Here is a 22,697-nt window from a genome sequence, read left to right as displayed (position 1 = left end):
AGAAATGCAGATGACTGTAAAAAGGAACTAGAAACTATAAGGAGGAGCAAAGAAAAATTAGAAAATTTATTTGCAGAGATGAAAACTGAAGTAAAGGCAATGAAAAGCAGGATGAACAATGCAAAAGAATGAATAAGTGATCTGGAAGACAGAATAATGGAAATCACCCAATCAGAACAGCAGACGGAAAGCCAAATAAAAAAACGAAAGCAATATAAAAGATATATGGGATAATATAAACTGTGCCAATCTACCCATAATAAGGATTCCAGAAGGAAAAGAAAGAGAAAAGGAGATTGAGAATGTATTTGAAGAAATTATGGCTGAAAACTTCACAAACCTAAAGAAGGAAACAGATATCCAGATACAGGAAGCACATAGGGTTCCAAACCAGATAAACCCAAACAAACCTACACCAAGACATATTTTAATTAAAATGGCAAAATTTAAAGATAAAGAGGATTCTAAAGGTATCAAGAGAAAAACAAGTGTTAATTACAAAACAAGATAGTAGAAATGTTGAAAGTGAGAAGAAACAAACCCTTAGCTCTCATCTCATTCTTTGTACAATAATTGATAAACAATGTCAGAAGAAGAAATGGTTGAATAATTCATGACACATTGACATCATAGAATATTCCATCCATTATACAGAATGGCAGAGTGGTATATCACTGTAGGATTCTACCTAAATATTTTTAGTTAGAAAAACTTTGAAGGATTTTACTTAAATATTTTCAACATTTAACACCAAAATATATAAAGTAAATATTATCACACTTAAACAGAGAAATGGACAGCAATATAGTAAGAGTAGGGGAATGTAATACCCAATTTTAACAGTGGATAGATCATCCAGGAAAAAAATCAATGAAAAATATTGACCTTAAATGACATTTTAGACCAATTAACATATATACAAAAAATTCCATACAAAAGCAACAGAATACACATTCTTCTCATGCACATATGGACTATTCTCTAGGAAAGATTGTATGTTAGGCCACAAAACAAGTCTTAATAAATTTAAGAAGATTAAAATCATATCAAGCATTTTTTCCAACTAAATGGCATGAAACTAGAAATCAATCCTTCTCAAACTCTTACAAATAATTGAAGAGGAAGGAACACTTCCAAATGCATTTTATAAGGCCAGCATTACCCTGATAACAAAATTAGACAGGTATGCCATACGAAAGTTACAAGCCAATATCCATGATGAACACAGGTGCAAAAATTCTCAATAAACATTATCAAACTGAATTCAACAATATATTAAAAGGATCATACACCATGATCCAGTGGGATTTATTCCACGGATAAAAGGATAGTTTGACATCCACCAATCAATCAATGTGATACACCACATTAACAAAATTAAAGATAAAAATCATATGATCATTTCAATAGATGCAGAAAAAGCATCTGACAAAATTAAACATGCTTTCATGGTAAAAATTCTCAACAAACTAGGAATAAAAGAAATTACTTCAACACAATTAAGGTCAGATATGATAAGTACACAGCTATTTAGTGATGACAAGCTAAAAGCTTTTCCTCTAAGATCAGGAACAAGATAAGTGTGGCCACTATCACCACTGATATTGTACACAGTACTAGAAATCCTACTCAGAGCAATTAGGCAGGAAGAAAGAAATAAAAAGCATGAAAATCAGAGAGGAAGAAGTACAACTGTCACTATTTGCAGATGGCATGATATGATATATAGAGAACCCTAAAGACCCTACCAAAAAACTGTTAGAACTAATAATTCAGTAAGTTGCAGGATACAAAAGCAATATAAAAAAGTGTTGCATTTCTATACACTAATATCAAATTATCAGGAGGAGAAATTAAGAAAATTTTCCTATTTACAGTTGCACCCAAAAGAGTAAAACACCTAGGAATGAATTTTACCAAGATGAGGAAAGACCTGTACTCTGAAAACTATAGCCCCTTAATGAAAAAAAAATATTGAAGAAGACATAAATAAATTTAAAGCTATTTTAAGCTCATGCACTGGCAGAATATGGTACAAATTTGTATACTACCCAAAGAAATCTACAGATTCAATGCAATCCCTATAAAAAGTTAAATGGTATTTTTCACAAATACAGAAGAATTTTTAAATTTGTATGGAACCACAAGAACCTAAAATAGACAAACCAATCTTGAGATAGAAGAACAAGCCAGGAGGTAACACACACTCTGATTGCAAAGTGTATTGTAAAGCTTTAGTAATCAAAACAGTGTGGTGTTGGCATAAAAACAGAAACATAAATCAAAGTAAGAGTAGAGAGCCCAGAAATAAAACCAGACATGTATGGTCAATTAATTTATGACAAAAGGCCAATAATATACCAGAAAGAACAGTCTCTTCAATAAATTGTGCTTGAAAAACTGGACATCCATATGCAAGAGAATGAAACTAGACCACTGTCTTACACTGTAGACAAAAATAAACTCAAAATGGATTAAAGACTTGAACATAAGACCTGAAACCATAAAACTCCTAGGTGAAAAAATAGATGGTAAACTCTTTGACATTGGCCTTGGCAATGATTTTTTGGTTTAACAATAAAAGCAAAGTGACAAAAGCAAAAATAAATAAGTGGGACTATATCAAACTATAAACCTGCACAGCAAAGGAAACCAACAACAAAATGAAAGGCAACCTATGACAGGGAGAAAATATGTACAAATCATATATCTGATAAAGGGTTAATATCCAACATTTATAAAGGACTCATACAGCTCAACAGTAAAAAAGAAAAAAAAATCTGATTAAAAAATGTGCAAAGCATCTGAATAGACATTTTTCCAAGGGTGATATACAGATGACAAACAGATACATGAAAAGGTGTTCAACATCACTAATCATCAGGTAGATGTAAATCAAAACCACAATGAGATATCACCTCTCACCTGTTAGGATGGCTATTATCAAAAAGACAAGGAATAACCGGTGTCAGCAAGGATGTGGAGAAAAAGGGATTCTTGTGCCCTGTTGGTAGGAGTATAAATTATGCAACTATTATGAAAAACAGCATGGAAGTTCCTCAAAAATTAGAGAGAATTACCACATGATTCAGCAAATCTACTTCTGGGTATTTATTCTAAGAATACAAAACACTAATTTAAAAGATGCTCTCCTCTGTGTTTATTGCAGAATTATTTACAATAGCCAAGACATGGAAGAAATCTAAATGTCCATCCATGGATGAATGGATAACAATGTATGTATATACAAAGGAATATTATTCTGCTATAAAAATTTAATGAAATCTTGCCACTTGTGACCACATGGATAGATCTTGAGTGCATTATGCTAAGTGAAGTAAGCAAGACAGAGAGATCTCACTTATATGTGGAATCTAAAAATAAATAAATTAATAATAAGCTCATAGATACAGAGAACACATTGGTGGTTGCCTGAGGTGGGGGGTTGGGCGTGTTGGGGTAAAGTGAGTGAAGATGGTCAAAAGTACAAACTTCCAGTTATAAAATAAATATGTCACTGGGATGTAATGTACAGCATGGTGGCCATAGTTAATAATACTATATTGCATATTTCAAAGTTGCTAAGAACATAGCTCTGAAAAGTTCTCATCACAAGGAAAAAAAAAGTGTATAACTATGTATGGTAAAGGATGTTAACTAGACCTGTGGTGACTATTTCAATATATATGTGTGTGTGTGTATGTGTGTGTATATATATATATATATATGTATATATATACACACACATACCAAATCATGTTATACAACTGAAACTAATATATTGTTATATGTCAATTATATCTCAATAAAAATGAAAGCAATTAATTAATATTTAATGTAACTGTGACTCTGGATGGATTTAGTTTTGTTTTCTGTTTGGCCCCTTGTTTTTTCATCCTCTATTTTGTTGATATTTTCAAAAAAAATGGCTTTGCAAATTTTCTCTATTTGTTTTCTACTGTGTTGATTTCTACTCTTTATTATTTTCTTCCTTCTAATAGCTTTGGGTTTGCTTTATTAGTTTTCTACCTGCTCGTAATTTTTGGTATTTTAACAACTTTTTTAATATAAGTAAAAAATATATATGGTCATTGAGCATAGTCATGAGAGTTCCTTCAAAGTACTCGTTTTTCTTGAAAATTAGTCTTATAATTCTGGTTTTGTATGCCAAGTATTTTTGAACTGTATTATTTATATATTGAATGTTTTTTTTTGTGGAGACTCTGACTTTTTACTCCTCCAAAGAGTACAGATGTTTTAGTTTTAGTAGGCAATTAACTTTCTCTCTCTTTTTTTGGAACAAGCGTTTTTTTTTTTTAATTGAAGTTTAGTTGATTTATGATATATTTTCAGGTGTACAGCATTGTGATTCAGTATTTTTATGGATTATACTCCATTAAAAGTTATTATAAGATAATAGCTGTAATTCCCTGGGCTATACATTATATCCTTGTTGCTTATCTATTTTATACACAGTAGTTTGTATTTTTTAATCCGATTCCCCTATTTTGTCTCTCTCATTTTCCCTCCTCCCTCTGTAACCACTAGTTTGTTTTCTATCACTGTGAGTCTGTTTCTGTTTTGCTATATACAGCAATTAACTTTCTTAAATTCACTTTGCAACCTCTGTCTTTCCTTTGATTGGTTTTGTCATTTTTGCCTTAGGTCAAGCCAATTTGAGTCCACTTCAACACTCTATGATTTTCAGCTCAGTTAGAGTTCAGGAAGAATTTATACACAGCATTTGGGGCTCTTCTTCTCTTGATCTCTATTTTTTCAGGTCCCTCCCTCTTGTCTTTCCAGCTATTCCAGTTGCCCCGCTCTCTGGATTTTCCGCTCCAAAGCATAAGGGTATGTTACCTGCGTTTTAGTACCCTGCAGCATGCTGCAACAGTTGTCTGCCTTCAGGAAAAAGCCCAAACTTGGAAAACTCACCATGTAACAGACTCTTTTCCAAAATTTGGACTACTCTCCAAAATCTACCTGCCTTTTCTCCTGAAACATCGTGAAGTTTCATTTTGTATTTTTTCAGTTTTTATTTGTTATCTTCTGGAGAATTGCTCTGTTAGGAATTTACTACATAATACTAGAAACCAAAACCTGGGAGCAATTCTTTAAAATATCTTTTTTTAGAGAATATGCATTTTCCCACATAAATTTTATAGGAAATAATAATATTGATAATTAGTCTCATCATCTAATACCTAAATTTATTGACTTTTCATATCTATTGTAAGGTAATCTGTATATTGATTTTTTTCCAAGTGGCAATAGGAAATATTAAAGCAATGCAATCTGGAAAGATGATAATTCATTTGCTATTGGAATAAATATAATTATGATCTCTGTAGTATAGCGCTACCTATATTTCTTTGGAACAATGTTGAAATTCTCATTTTTCCACAGTAGCTTAAATAGTAAGCTTTAAGATGACGATCACAAACATATTGCAGTTTAGGTAGTCTATTTACTTACATTACTATAAACCACATATGAAGCTGATGTGGATATATGTAATACAATATATAGTAAGGTAATATGTAAAGTGATATAAGAAAGGGTTCCTGGTGTATTAGCGTAAATATGAGAGAATTAGACCCCTTTAATATTATTTGGTGATATATTTTAAAGTATCTGGAAGGTAGATATAATTTTCAGTTGTCATATTTAAGTGTATAATTGTTAATAAAATATTATTTGAGAACTGTTTCATTTTAGTGAACATTTTTGTCCAATAATAAATTTTACAATTATATACCAAGGACTGAGTTTAAATTTTACATAGCTAATAATTTTCAGTTTTATGGCAAATTATTCCTTATAATAATAATTTCTTCATTATTTAAGAAAATGAATCAAGATGAAAAAATGAAGAAATGATAAGCTGAATTTGGGCATAAGGGATTAAATTGAATTAGTAAACTTAAGCTATTTTAATGCAAACATTTTCAATAAGCGTTTTATCTATTTTTCTATTTAGCTTTGTTCCAGTGAAGTACAAATGGCATCTAGGAAGAATCAGATAGTTTAAAACCATTAAGTGGGAAAAATAGTCTGTTCACTTTTACTTTAGATTGGAACTTTTAAAACTTTATTTAAAATTAAAGATTATTTATAATATGTGAGCATAGGAATAAGTTACCTTCTCATTTGACAAGATTCAACAGCAAGATGAAGTTGGGTGAAACGTTGCTTTTAATAAGAGCTTTCCAAAGAATAGGCATTTGCAAAAGACAGATGGGTGGACTAACTGAGCTAAGTGTATTAGAATCTGCTCAGATATTGGTTGGATGTCAGCCAATACATTGACACATTGCCACTGGGTCACTGAGTGCTAAGACCAAGGGTTAAACACTCCATACATAAAATGGCAATGTATTGTTTTAAGACATAACTGGAGTGAAATGTACAATTTATAGCATCTTTCTTTAAGTCGTGGTTTTAGTTATGTCCCAAATGTGGCTGTTGCATTAAAGTCTTTTTCTTTAAAAATTGCATAAACAAGCCCTTTACTCCACCTTGCAATTCCTTACTGTTAATGTGAAGAATTTTTCAGTTCACTAGGAATAGAAATTGAAAAACCTCGAAACTGGCCTTTTTGTTGTAGTTTTTGGCAGATGAAAAAAATTAAACAACCCAGCAATGAAAATAAATTGGTATGGTTGGCCACGAGGTAATATCAGTACAGGGGGAACAGAGAATATAAATTTCTGCTCAAACTGATATAATAAGAAAGGCTTAATAGGCAGATAAATTTCATCTCCACTATAAGCATTCTTGCTAATTGGAAATGGAGTTTAAGTTGCCTGGAATAAGGTCAGGTTATGTGATCCAAACATAATGGTGTATAACACTTGAAAAAAAACAATCTGTTTTCTAACATGACAAGAATGGTGTGCAGTTAATAATAGAGGGGAAAAGGCCAGTCTTTTCAGATACCCTTGACTTCACCTAGGACAAAAAAAAAATCACTTCTGCTGCTGTGAGCTACTTATTTTCTTCCTGGTCATTATTGTTTAGTTATGTTTTAGTGATGAAATCTATCATTACTGACTTTATTGATGTTAAAGTTGATTTATTTGTGTGCCTGTTGAATAAAAAGAGCATTATGTCTGCATTCACATTGCTGAGTACTTGAGAAAGAAAGTGTAGCTTCAACTTAATTGTCTTTTGCTGGTTCACTTACCCTCTAATATCAGTTTGAAAACAAAAAGTACCAAATCAAGTGACAATGAAGAACTGCTAGCCCTAAAGTGTGTGTTGGCTCACTGTTTTTGTTGTTGTTTGATGTTGTAGATCAAAGCATTTAAATTCACTTGTAATTTTCAAACATTACCACCAGAAAGACATATCTATTTAAAACAGAATTCTGTATTTTAACTCTTTGCCAGTTGTTCCTTGGATACCAGAAATTGGTAAAAGGTAAACACCAAATTATGACCAAACATCCCAATTTATTTTCATTGTTGTTTTTTTCCTTCCATCTGTCAAAAAAACACAACAAAAAGGCCAGTTTTGAGGTTTCAATTTCTATTCTTTGTATAAATAAATAAATAAACAATGAATTAGTGAAATTTTCATTGTTTAGAATAGAATTATTAATCTGTCAGTACTTGGTTTATTGGGTAACTGGATATTTTATCTCCTCCTATTAATTGTTTTGTGGGATCAAAAGGGAGGCACTGGGATGACTGGGATAGCCATTAGACCATGATACAAGAGTAACTGTCCTAGTCATCCCAGCTCCCTCCCATTTTCTTATATGGGTGTTTCCTCTATTAAAATATATTCAAATGTAATTCTGTCTTGGCATCTGCTTTTTGATGGACCAGGACTAGCTCATCTACCATGCAATATTGATTTCAAAATTCCTAATGGAAATCGTAATTCAAAAATGCAAAATTCCTAAGGGAAATCATAAGACTAGTAGCAATATTTGAAAATATTTAACAACTAGTACAGTACAGGCATCAGTGAGTTCAAGCGGATGCCAACCAATCAAAACAAACACTAGCCGTAAAAGATTCTGATGGCTGAAATGTAAAGAGTGCCTTAAAAGGAATACATATTTACTGTGAGATTTTATAGTAAAAATGAGCAGGAAATACTGAACTAAATGATTTCTAGTATTCATTCAAGTGATAGAATTTTATGAGCAATACCAATGTTAGTTTTGTATAATATTAATAAATTTCAAGGAAACACTCCTTTGCTGTAACTTGATTTTACTATACATTTATTTTATATTGTTCCTTAAAGGGTCTCACACTTGGTGACTTAGCCACTTCCCCATGCATTCAAATATAAATATCATTATATGGGAAAAAAAGGAGAACAAGAGAAAGAACAAGAATGTATGAGAGAACTAAATCAACTGCTTAATTGACATTGAAATTCCATTCTTTTAAATCTTTGTTTAGTTCTCAGAACAATGCTGCCCCAATTATATAAATTTCTAACATAATTTCAATTTTTGATGAAATTTTAATTCTTAGGTCATAAAACCTGAGAATCAGGCACTCACGGTATTCTGTAATAACACAGAGTCCATGTTGTGAGATTAGCAAGAACTGGATTGGCTCTCTTATTTAGTAAATGTGGGGCCCATGGCAAGTTATGCAGCTTCTTTATGCCTCAGCTTCTTATAAGTAAAATGGGGAAATAATATTACATATTTTTAGATCTGTTTGAAGACTAAATGAAGTATTTCATGCCAAATGTAGAGAACGATGACACATAATATGTGTTTAACTAATGCTAGCTGTCATCCTCCTCCTCATCATTATCATCAAACATTATATTAAGCCATCTAGCTGAAATATTACAAAGAATATGAGTCATATTTATCAGAAATCTGAAATTCTGAGCAAGAAGCAGCATTCTTGCTTGCATCTGAGCAGGATGAGGAGAATAGCTATCCTCAGTTTATAACAGGCAGTAAAAGAGAGGTTCATTTTTTCTATTTAATGAACACTATTTTTTTCTATCTAAAAGAATTCTCATTCAATTTCCAAATAAATGGTATTACAAATTTTTATTCTTGATGGTTTAGACTTAAACTTTTTCCAAGTGACCTATGTCTGATGAAGAGAAATGGAGACTGTGTTTTTATAATGAGCTTTCTTAGGTAATTCAAAGAAAGTTTAGCAAGTGTATTAGTTCATGGCAGCCAGAATACTGGAAAGTATAATCTTCAGAAGAAAAGGGTCCACAGAAAGCTATTTTACAATGCTGGTGTTTTGTGATGCTCTCATCTGTAAACAGTAAATATTATTGAGTGTCTAGGATGCATGGGCTTTTAAGGGACAACATAGTGAGAAAAAATAAAAATTTGAATAAGGAATGTGGGTTTTTCTATACTTGTAAAGGTTAGATCTATTATGTTTTGGAATGCTGCTTATGCTTTTCTGTAAAGAGTAGTCTTAATTACTTGACAAGTGCTACCCTATGATCAAAACCCTGTTTAATCCTGAGCCAAACCCAAAGGTATAATTATGTTCTAGATCTTCCCTTTAAACTTAGGAAGTTACAAGGCTGTTCTATTATAGAAGGGTATTGGGCTTATAGACTGTAAACTCAACAGAACCAGTATTAGCCCAAGGAGATTGCAAAATCCAGGGTGACAGCTAGTTTGCTGGAGCTTCTCACTACTGCAACCTGACTAAACTGCTCCAAATCCCCAAAGGTTGACTTAATACTGCCTTAACCTATATGAACAAATTATCATTCTCCCTGACATAGTTTCACACCTGGAAAATGAGAAGCTAGGCATATCAATGAATAAGGGACTTGGAACATGTATAACAAAACAACAATCAATATTCACATTTTCATTAATTTATTCATTAATTCATTCAAATAAGTTTGGATATTTTATCTATGAAAGGCATTGTGTTGAGCACTGGTATATCTTGTTGAAACTGGCCTATTTTGTGTCGCTGAACAAATATAATGTGTATGAACTAAACAACAGTATGCATTCAACAAATATTTATCAAGTATCTCTCACATTGGGTCCTGGAGTTTGAAAAAGTTATAAATCAGACATAAATTCTGCCCTCCAAGAACTTAAAGACAAGTGAATGATGAGGTAAGACACAAATATACTGCAAACAACACAAAGCAGGCAATTATAAGTGCCGTAAGAGAGGTAATACAACGATTAAAAGACAGAATACATATGAAGAAGACTTTGAGGAGATACATAAGAAATTTAAAAAGGTAGATATGGAAGAAAGTGTAATCTAGGTTGTGAAATATTGATGGTATGGATGCTCATGCATATGTGTACACCAGAAATATCATTTGATTGAAATATAGAATGGGTTATACTATGATCATTAAGAATTTCATTCAAACTTCACCATCATCCTGAAATATCCCTAAAAATATAGTAAAAACCCTATAAAAATTCTGTATTCTGTATACTGATAGTGAGACACAAAAGGTTTTTACAGACAGAATTAACTTATGCTTTAGAAAGATATGCTTTGGAAAGATTAATCTGTTAGCAGTGTGTTGGATGAAACTGGAGAGGGTAGAAATTTAGAGGCAAGAAACACAGGAAAGTAATTATTGTCAAAACAAGGTTTAAGTTTGGGTGATGGTAGTTCCATGTTCCATGGATTCACATTGTAACATCTCTGAAGGATTTTTTTTTTTTTTTTTTTTTGGTACGCGGGCCTCCCACTGCTATGGCCTCTCCCATTGGCGGAGCACAGGCTCTGGACCCGCAGGCTCAGTGGCCATGGCTCACGGGCCCAGCTGCTCCGTGGCATGTGGGATCTTCCCGGACCAGGGCATGAACCTGCATCCCCTGCATCGGCAGGTGGACTCTCAACCACTGTGCCACCAGGGAAGCCCTCTGAAGGATTTTTTGAAGCCATATAAAATAGTTATCCTCTTATAAGTATTGGCATCTAGAGTAATTGTTTACATGTGTGTATCTCCTAGAAGTAAGTGACAGTCTCTAACCACTGGTCCATTCTCAGCCATTTCACCCTGGTTACCAGGAGGAAAATGTTCCATCAAATCTTTCAAGTTCCTTCTTAGCAATGGTAAATGGATAGAGCTGGAGAAACAGTACTGACACAACTAACTGTAAGACTTAGATTAAAATGCATTGGAGAAACAATAGAGATTGCTATCCTGAGGTGCTATTGTGCATATAGACCAGATTTAAATGTTTTATATGTAATTCAAATTATGGCCTCATCTAGTCTATGTGACATAAAATGTACTGCCAATTCCTCTTAGATCTTCCCCCAGGTTCCCTAGGGGAAATCTTGACAAAATGTTGCCCAATTTTAATTATTCCACACATTATTCTCATTGTTATAATCATATAAGCAGTATAGGCAAGATAATAGACTTCGGCCCACTTAGTCTAGTCTTGGCTCAATTCTGCTTCATTGTGCCAAAGTCTAACTCTGTTTTTGTTTTAACCAATGATTAAAACATGAAGAATACACACATTTATATCTTCATCCTAATTTTTCTCTTTCTACACATGATCTTGGTGACTTGTATAATTCCCTGCAATTCACTGATGTCAAAAAGACTAATCCTGACACATCGCCCTCCACTAATATAACAAGTTCAAGTTTTGAATGCTGTGTGCACCCAACATTCTCCTATTTTTAACATCTCTTTAAGAATAGAGCCAATTTTTATTTGTTTCATTTACTTTTCCTCATATTATTTTATTGTTACATCTGATTACTAACACAAGAGTGATGTTAATACCCTATTTTAGAATTATTCAAAATAAATTACAGAAAATATATTCCAAAGAATTCCCTTGATACCTCTGGAAACAATATCTTTTGATTACCATAAATAATTTTGACCTACATCTTTTCTCTCATTGTTGTCAGAGTGCCAGTCACATTCTCTTTAACTTCCCTCTAAATTTACACTCTCTTGCCACTCTGCTTTATTAGATATATTTTATCATTTACTTTTTGTTTAGGAAATGTTAAAAAGAACGTTTTAACCAGCACAATTAAAATGTCCTTCTATTTTAAGGTAGGAATAAAAACAATTTCCAGGTTGAACACTTTGCAGTTTGTTACATTATGTACTCCAATTACCTCTTACTAAGAATTCCTAAGTGAATTTCAATTAAACACATATAAAGGATGCTGGTGCTGGCAAGTGCCATTCTGGAACACTCCCTCTAGCTTATTAGTGCTAGGACCTAACCCCCCTCACCAGTCTCTTACCTCCAGTACTTGGATACCTCAGGCCAAACCAAGCAGGTAGTCAGATAGGGACACAGCCCCACCCACCAGCAGGTCTGCTGCCTTAAGACCCCCTGAGACCACAGCTGGCCTAGGTCCCATCCATGCACACCAGTGTGCCAGTACTACCCCCAGACCCCCAAGACCCAGATCCACCCAACAGAGGCCATCACTAGCCCTGGAATTAGCCTCACAAACCAGTGGGCAGGCACCAGCCCCAGGACATTCTCAGCCTCAGCCTGTCCATCAGCATGCTGACATAACTCTGGTACCCCAGGGCCCTACAGTCAGAGACCTTAGGACCCAGCTCTGCCCCCCAGTGAGCCAGTATTAGCCCCAGAACCCCTTAAGCCTTGACCCTGCCCACCCAAGCATGGACCAATGCAAATTTTAGGACACCCCAGACCCTGCAACCAGCTGTGTCAGGAATTAGGAACCAGCCCCACCCACTAGCAGGCCAACACCAGCTCCATGACCCCTGGGCCCTATTGCCAGAGACCCCAAGACCCAGTTCTGACCACCAGGAGACATAGTGATCAAGTGATCAGTCCAAGAAGAAGATATAATACTTGTAAATATCTATGTACCCAACATAGAAGCACAAAAATACATAAAATATTAACAGACATAAAAGGAGAAATTTACAATAACACGATAATCATAGAGGACTGTAAAACCCTACCTACATCAATGGACAGATCATGCAGACAGAAAACTAATAGGGAAACACTGGCCTTAAACACAGTAGTCCAAATGTACTTAATAATTACATATAGAACATTCCCTCCAAAAGCAGCAGAATACACATCCTTTTCAAGTGCACAGGTAAGGTTCTCCAGGATAGATCACATGCTAGTTCACAAAACAAATCTTATTAAATTTAAGAAGACAAATTATATCAAGCGTATTTTCCAACCCCAACACTATGAGATTAGAAGTCAACTACAAGAAAAAACTGCCAAAAAGAAAAAACATGAAAATGTGGAGGCTAAACAATATGCTACTAAACAACAAATGGATCATTGAAGAAATTAAAGAAGAAATAGAAAAAATACCTGGAGATGTGAAAATGGAAACAAAACAATCCAAAATCTATGGGACACTGCAAAAGCAGTTCTCAGAGGAAAATTTCCCAAGATTGAACCAGGAAGAAATGGAAAATATGAACACACCAATTACCAGTACTGAAATTGAATCAGTAATTTTAAAAGTCTCAACAAACAAAAGTCCAGGACCAGATGTCTTCACAGGTGAATTCTACCAAACATTTAGAGAAGAGTTAACACCTATGCTTCTGAAACTATTCCAAAAAAGTGCAGAGGAAGAAACACTTCTAAACACATTCTATGAGGCCACCATCACCATGATACCAAAAGCAGACAAAAATCCGCCACAAAATATTAGCAAACTGAATTCAACAATACACAAAAAGGAGGATACACCATGATCAAGTGGGATTTATCCCAGGGATGCACCGATGTTTGAATAGCCATAAATCAAACAATGTAATACACCTCATTAACAAATTGAAGAATGAAAATCATATGATCATCTCAATAGATGCAGAAAAATCTCTTGACAAAATTCAACATCCATTTATAATAAAAATTCATCACAGAGTGGGTATGGAGGGAACATATATCAATGTTAAAGAAGACCAAATATGACAAGACCACAGCTAACATCTTTTCCTAAAGAAGACATACAGATTGTTAACAGGCACATGAAAAATTTGCTCAACATCACTAATCATCAAGGAAACACAAATCCAAACCACACTGAGGTATCATCTCACACCTGTTAAAATGGCTATTACCAAAAGACCACAAATAATAATTGTTGGAGAGGATGTGGAGAAAAGCAAACCCTTGTGCACTATTGGTAGGAATGTAGATTTGTGCAGCCACTATGTAAAAGAGTAATCAAAATATTAAAAGAACCTACTGTATGACCCAGCAATCCACTCCTGGGTATTTATTTGAAGAAAATGAAAACACTAATTAGAAAAGATATAAGGACACCTGTGTTCATTGCAGCATTTTTACAACAGCCAAGATATGACAGCAAGTTAAATGCCCATCAACAGGTAGATTTAGAAGATGTGTGTGTGTGTGTGTGTGTGTATATATATATGTATATATATATATACATATATATATACATATATATATACAGTAGAATATTTTATATATATATGTGTGTGTATATATATATGTATACACACACATACACACACACAGAATATTACTCAGCCATCAAAAAGAATGAAATCTTGCAATTTGTGACAACATGGGTGAACCTAGATGGTATTATGCTAAGTGAAAAAGTCAGAGAAAGACAAATACTGTATGCTTTCACTTATATGTAGAATCTAATAAATGAACAAACAAAACACAACAGAAGCAGAGTTATATATACAGAGTACAAAAAGATGGTTACCAGAGGAGATGGGGTTAGGGGTAGAAAGAAATTGGTGAGGAATATTAAGAGGTTAAAAACTTCCAGTTACAAAGTAAATGAATCATCAGTATAAAATGTACAATGTGGGGAATATAGTCAATGACTAGGTAATATCTTTGAGGTGACATATCATAACTAGACTTATCATGGTGATCATTTTGAAATGTATAGAAAAGAATTATGTTGTATAACAGGAGCTACCATTGTGTTCTAAGTCAATTAAACTTCAAAACAACATATATACATACAAACGAATTCATAGAAAATAGAACAGATTTGTGGTTATCAGAAGCAATGGGTCTGGGGAGGGGGAATTGGACGAAGGCAGTCAAAGGGTACAAACTTCTAGTTATAAGATAAGTACTAGAGATGTAATATACATGATAAATATAATTAACACTTCTGTATGTTATGTATGAAAGTTGTTCAGGTAAATCCTAACAGTTCTCATTACAAGGAAAATTCTTTAATTTTGTATCTGTATGAGATCATAGATGTTTACTAACCTCACTGTAACAATCATTTCATTATGTATGTACCTTAAATAATTACACTCTACACCCTAACTTATACAGTGCTGTATGTTAATTATTTCACAATAAAACTGGAAGAAAGAAAGTTTATGTTTGAAAGATCAATAAGTAGTTCAAACCACAATACAAAAATACAATTATATTTAAATTACAATGGAAAAAAATAAGACTTAGATACAGATTCAGGAGAGTTACCATGTGAAAAAGAAAGAGCAAGAAACAGATTGCAGTGGAAACCATATATAATAAAATATAATTTCTCTGTGCAGAACTCTCTGTTAAAACTGAGTTTATAGATCAAAATGGTTCATGGAGATCCAGAAAATATTGATTGATAAATATACATGCCTCAGGATTTTCTGGTATAATTCTGGTATGTGTGTGTGTGTTTCTATCTATTATACGTATATGTATGTCTATATCTAACTAGCACATATTTCCTACAAATTAAAAATGGATAGTATCAGACTTCTTATCTGCAAATCTGGAAAACAGTTTGGAGCAATTATGGACTACTGAGAGAATATTATATACAGTCCATATATCATTCACTGTCAAAATAAAAGATATACACAGACGTGCGAGGGTCCAGAGAATACCTCATCTATTTCATACAGGAAAATTCTTGATAAAGAACTCTAACCTAACTACACATGAATTTGACCAGACACTTTGAGATAGAGAAGGAGGTAAAACACTGGTGAACAATATAGTTGTATCTAAATGTGTAAGAGTATACCCTCTTAAATCAGGATTCTTTTAAGGAAAAAAAAATGTTTTAAGAAAAATTCTAATGGTAATAAATAAATTAATACACCAAATTGTCCCAGGATCATAGGAAAAATAACATGTTTCAAATGTTTTACTTAAAAAGTGTTGGAGAAAAGTAGGAATGAGAACATATTCTAAAAGACTTATTTGGTGGGGAAAGCAAGAAGAGCAAACAAATTAGAACACCTGTGTGGGTGAAATAATCAGTATCTTCTTATTATATAATGATATATATATATATGTATATATATATACTTTTTGTAATGAACATCATATAGTTCTCCTGATTAACAAGGGGAAAATTCAAGGGAATAGCAACTTGATCAAATCAGTGAAGAATAAAATCAAGGGAGTAAAAGAAAAAATTCCTAAAAAAACTAATACACACAATAAGATGAAATAAGTTTACTTAAAGTAAATAAGAGCTGAAATTTCTAGTTGAAATATGGAACCTATTGGCTTAAGTTTAAAAACAACTCATCTATAATTAACAGACTTAAAGAGATACAGAAAAGTTGAAAATGAAAATGTGGACAAAGAGGTACAGTTACATGCAAACAAACAAAGCAGCAGCAGTGATATTAATATTAGATTAGATCACATTGAAAGGTAAATGTGATTTAAAAGATATATAAATCTTGTAAGGTAAATGTGATTTAAAAGTTATATAAATCTTGTAAATTAGCAATAAACATTATATTTATTTATTCAACAAATATTTACTGAGCACATATTTTGTGCTAGGTTATGTTATTGGCACTGGATGTACCTCTATGAGAAATATCAAACAAAAAGAAATCCATATCCTCCTAGAGTTAGTTCACATAATAATGAGTATCGTCTGATAGTGGATTAAAGATTAAATAGGGATTTGCTTGGCTTTATAACAAAAAAATCTGGAGGAAGGTAGAGCTGGCTGTTAGTGGTTCACGAAAATAATCATATCATTATCTCAATAGATATAGAAAAGCATTTGACAAAATTTAATACCCTTTCATAATAAGAACTCTCAACAAATTAGGAATAGTAAAAGTTACCTCAACATCATAAAGGGCATATCTGATCAACCCAGCATGAACATCATACTCAATAATAAAAGGCTGAAAGATTTCCTCTAAGATGAGGAATAAGATAAAGGTGCCCTCTCTGACCACTTATGTTCTACATAGTACTAGGGATCCTAATTAGGAAGAAGAAAATTAAAGGCATCCATTTGGAATGGAAGAAGTAAAACTGTCTGCAGATGACATGACCTTTTCTATAGAAATCCCTAAAGATTCCTCCAAAAAGTTGTGAAAACTAATAAATGAACGAAGTAAAGTTCTGAAATGTGAAGTCAACATACAAAAATCAGTTGAGTTTCTATACACTAATAAAGAAGTGTCTGAAAAAGGAATGAAGAAAGCAATCTCATTTACAATTGTATCAAAAAATAAAAATAAAATACCTAGGAATAAATTTAACTAAGGAGGTGAAAGTACTGTTCTCTGAAAACTATGACAAAGGTGAAAGAAATTGAAGACCCAAGTAAGTGAAAAGATATCCTATGTTCATTTTGGAAGAAATAACATTATTAAAATGTCCACACTACCCAAAACCATCTATAGATTCAGTGCAATCCCTATCAAAATTCTAATGACATTTTACACAGAAATTTTTTTAAAAAAATCCTAAAATTCACATGGAGCCTTAGAAGACCCTTATTGGCTAAAACAATCTTGAGAAAGAAGAACAAAGCTAGAAGTACCACACGTCTTGATAGCAGACTATATTACAAAACTATAGTAATCAAAAAAGCATGGTATTGGCATAAAAACAGTCACATAGACCAATGGAACAGAATAAATAGCCCAGATATAAACCCACACTTATACAGTTAGCTAATTTTTGACCAAGGGAGCCAAGACTACTCAGTGGAGAAAGGATAGTCTCTTTGATAAATGGTGTTGGAAAGATTGGATAACCACATGCAAAAGAATGAAAGTGGACCCCTGTCTCACACCATTCACAAATATTAAGTCGAAATGGATTAGAGATTTAAATTTCAGACTTAAAATCATAAAATTTCTGGAAGAAAAATTTCTTTGCCATTGGTCTTGGCAGTGATTTCTGTGTACACCAAAAGCACAGCCCAACAAAAGCAAAAATAAATAAGTGGGACTACATCAAACTAAAAAGCATCTATATGGTAATGGGAACAGTCAACTAAATTAAAAGATTCCTATGGAATGGGAAAAATATCTGCATGATAAAGGGTTAATATCCAAAATATATAAGGAATGCATACAACTCAATATCAAAGAAACAGCCCAATTAAAAAATGGATAGAGGACCTGAATAGACATTTTTTCCAAAGAAGACATACAAATGGCCAACAGGTACTTGAAAAGGCACTCAATATCACTAATCATCAGGGAAATGCAAATCAAAATCACAATGAGATATCACCTTATATCTGATAGGATGGCCATAAAAAAAAAAGTAACAAATGTTGCCAAGGGTGTGGTGAAAAGGGTACCCTTCTACACTGTTGGTGGGAGAGTAAATTGGCACGGCCATTATAGAAAACAGTATGGAGTTTCCTCAAAAAATTAAAAATAAAACTATCATATGATCGAGAAATCCCACTTCTGGGAATATATCCAAAGGAAATAAAAATCAGTACCTTTAAGGGATATCTGCATTCCTGTGTCACTGCAACATTATTCGTAATAATCAATATATGGAAACAACCTAAGTGTCTGTTGATGGATGAATGGATAAGGAAAATGTAACAGATAGGTAGAGTGATGGATGGATAGATAGATAGGGATATAGATCCATGTATTATGGAATATTATCTTGTCATTAAAAAAGAAGGAAATCTGGTCATTTGCAATAGCATGGATGCAGCTGGAAGACATTATGCTAAATGAAACAGGCCAGGTACAGAAAGACAAATACTGACCGTATGAATTCACTTATATGTGGAATCTTAAAATGTTGAACTCATAAAACCAGAATAGAACTGTAGTTGTCAGGGACTAGGGGAAGGGGAAAATGGGGAGATGCTGTTCAATGGGTACAAACTTTCAGTTATAAGATGAGTAAGTTCTGGGGATTTAATATACAGCATGGTGGTTATAGTTAATAATACTGTATTCTACACTGGAAAGTAGCTTAGAAAGTAAATTTTAAGTGTTCTCATCACACACAAAATTGTGGTAACTGTGTGAGGTGATGGATGTGTTAACTAACTTGATTGTGCTAATCATTTCACAATGTGTATGTATATTAAATCATCACATTGTACACCTTTTAAAAATCACATTGTACAACCTAAACATGTACAATTTTTATTTGTGCCTACCTCAAAAGAGCTAAAAATAAGAGTATCTTTCTTGTTACATATTTATAAAAATATTTACAGAACTATTAATAAAGAACTCTTATTTTTTTATTGAAGTATAGTTGATTTATAATATTGCATTAGTTTCAGGGGTACAGCAAAATGATTCAGTTATATATATTCTTTTTCAGATTATTTTCCATTATGTTCTATTACAAGATACTGAATCTAGTTCCCTGTGCTATACAGTAAATCCTTGTTGTTTATATATAGTAGCTTGTATCTGTTAATCCCATAAAAAACAAACGTATAGTTACCAAAGGGGAAAGGGGGGGGGATAAATTAGGAGTATGGCATTAACTGATGCACTCTTTTAATCATTTTTAAAGTAAAGATTTTATAGCCCCTTTCTCTGAACACAACCAAATATAATTAGAAATACATAATAAAGATAGACACAGAAATCTTTACTGATTAGAATTAAAAGTAACCTCTTATATAACACTTGGTCCAAAGCAAAAATCAAATTAGAGAACAGCATATATCTAGAAAGCAGTGAAACAAAAATTTCATGCCAAAATTTATAAAACAAAGAAAAGCCTATACTCAACTGATAATGTTTAATTTAAATGCCTTCATTATTAATAATGGGGGGGTCTCAACATAGAGGAAACTGATATTTGTCTTAAAATTACAGCAAACAAGCAAAGTATAACTAAGAAGGGTGATTAAATAAATTTTGAAAAAATAAACGAAATAGTAAAACAGGTAGATAAAAGTATTATGTATAAGAGATTAACTGGGAAGAGAAAACGGGGACTGAAAATATTGTAGAAATCAAACGAAAAGGAAAAGTCTGAGAGGTGTCATAGAAATAAGAGCAAAAATCAGAACACCAAAGAAAGAAAAGAGAGAAGGAGAGGACAAAAGACAGGCAAGGATGTAGCAGAATTTAGTTTCATGGGGGATGTGGATGAGAGAGTTTAGGGATATTTTTCAAAGGAAATTATAGCCTATTGAAAAGAATCCATAGCATAGAACTTATGGTAAGTTATGAAATATATTTATACTAGTAGTTACTTTATGATGGATTAGAAATATATTTTTAATAAAAGTATTAACACCATTTTTACAACTTTCCAACTTAGAAGAGTTAGTAGGTAACCTTACATTCCCCTTCCTCCACAACATACATTTTGCTTCATGTATTGGCAAGAATTAGGGTGATAGTTACAGTGCCTTTACTTTGGGACAGAGAATATTATATTAGAAGATTCGCTGAAGAAAGATTATGAACATGATGATAAGGCAATTACATAAAATATGTATATTTCATAAAAATAGCGTTCCCTTATCAATTCATCTTTTATGAATATTTTTTAGTGTTTTGAAATAATCAGCACATTCCTGAGTCGTTAACTACAACTAGAGTAGTCAAGGGAGGAAGCGAAATTATCATTAAACATTCACTGACCAAAATTAATTAGTCCACCTACCACATTAATTAAATGGCTGGCCTTGTGCAGTCAGCAGCTCTTGGTACCGACAATGTCAGAAGAGTGAGACATAGTGAAAAAACATGGACTTTGATGTCCCGCTAAACTCCTGAAAATGCTGGCTCAGCCCCTGAAAAGATGAACTTGAACAACATGTATAATTTGAGTCTTATTTTCCCTCTCTTAAAAGAAAGATAATGACCACATCATAGAGCAACTGTGAAAATTCAAATCACTGATCTCTGTTTTCTCTAGCACATAGTAGGTGCCTAGCAGAGGGCAGTGGGCTTTTTTTCCTCTGGTGTATTGGATAATGGAAGATGATGTCATGGATATAGATTTGGGTTTTCATAGAGAAGGAATTTTACAATGAAGAGGAATGATAATATGCCCCCTTTTCTATATACATTTCTATAAGTAAATATTATAAATATTAATAACACTCTCAGTGTCTGCACTTTTGTAGTATCATTAAGGGAAAAACTGATTTGGTTTTCCATTGCCCTTCTCAGTTCTAAGTTTTCTGAGTTCCTCTCCTTGCTTATTTTAATACTGCATTGTCAGTCAAAACCAACTTTCAGCCTTTTGTCTTTGAAAGCATTGCACAAGATTGCACCAAACCCCTGCCTGCCCTAACTTCGTTTGGTGTCAAAAAGTTATCTTAGCATCAACTGTGCTGTGGTTCCTCCTCCTAGCCGTACCAGATAAAAATCCTTTAACTGCACGTATTAGACATTTGCTAATTAAATACTCCATGGGAAAGGATCCTGCCTGACATTTTGTTCTCTGACTTGGTTGAGTTTCTCTGGTGCCTTCTTTAAGCAATTATTCACCCAATCTCCTTTATCTTTCAAGAGCTGAGTGGGGACTCTGCATAAGAGAAAGTCTATATAAAAGAAATTTGACATTTTAACTCAATTGCATAACACCTGTTAGTCTTTCTAACCTTATCTTAAAGGGAGAGTTTACTTTCTAATTCATGTGAACCTTTCAAACAATATTGTAAAAAGAATTGATCAAAACTGGTTTAAATTACAAGAATGAGGCAGTTTCTTACAAGTTTTCCAGAAAGTTGAAGTCTTAGTTCATTTCCATAGGAATTCAAAATCACTCGTAAGGGGCTTCCCTGGTGGCGCAGTGGTTGAGAGTCCGCCTGCCGATGCAAGGGACACGGGTTCGTGGCCCGGTCTGGGAAGATCCCACATGCCGCGGAGCGGCTGGGCCCGTGAGCCATGGCCGCTGGGCTTGCGCGTCCGGAGCCTGTGCTCCGCAACGGGAGAGGCCACAACAGTGAGAGGCCCGCGTACCGCAAAAAAAAAAAAAAAAAAAAATCACTCGTAAGGATGCCAGGGAGGGAAAGTAAGTCTTTGCCAGTAGCACAGTGATATTAATAGATAACTGTTCCAAGGGTCAAATATAAGAGTCTTACAAATTTTTTTCACTGTATTTATATATTGGCAATGGTCCTATAACAGAGACTATCAGCCACATAGCCCGCTTCATAATCTCAGGTCTGTGATACTCACCAGGCATTATTCATTGGCAAGTTAGGATTTGGGTGAAGTGTTGATGAAAATCCACAGTAATAAAAATCTCACAGATGTGAAGTCAATTACAGTATCAAGTGAAGTTTGTTATGAAGAGATACTTGTTATTAAAGTATCCACGCTTCAACAAGGCTGACCTTCTCAAATGCTAGTATGTCACAAGGCATGAGATTTAAAAAAAATCCAATAACAAGTTTCCCCACTGTGGTTTCAATTGCCTTTTCAGATCTCCCACAGTGTTCTGTTTCAGTCTGAGATAATGCAGACAGTTCTGGTCCTCAGAGGGTCAAAGTGGCATGTATTTACACTAGAGCAATCAT

This window comes from Aethalodelphis obliquidens, unplaced genomic scaffold, assembly GCF_003676395.1.
Source record: "Aethalodelphis obliquidens isolate GAN/ISIS:26980383/991018 unplaced genomic scaffold, ASM367639v1 scaffold10, whole genome shotgun sequence".
NCBI lineage: Eukaryota > Metazoa > Chordata > Mammalia > Artiodactyla > Delphinidae > Aethalodelphis > Aethalodelphis obliquidens.
Note: the sequence above shows the minus strand (reverse complement) of the source record.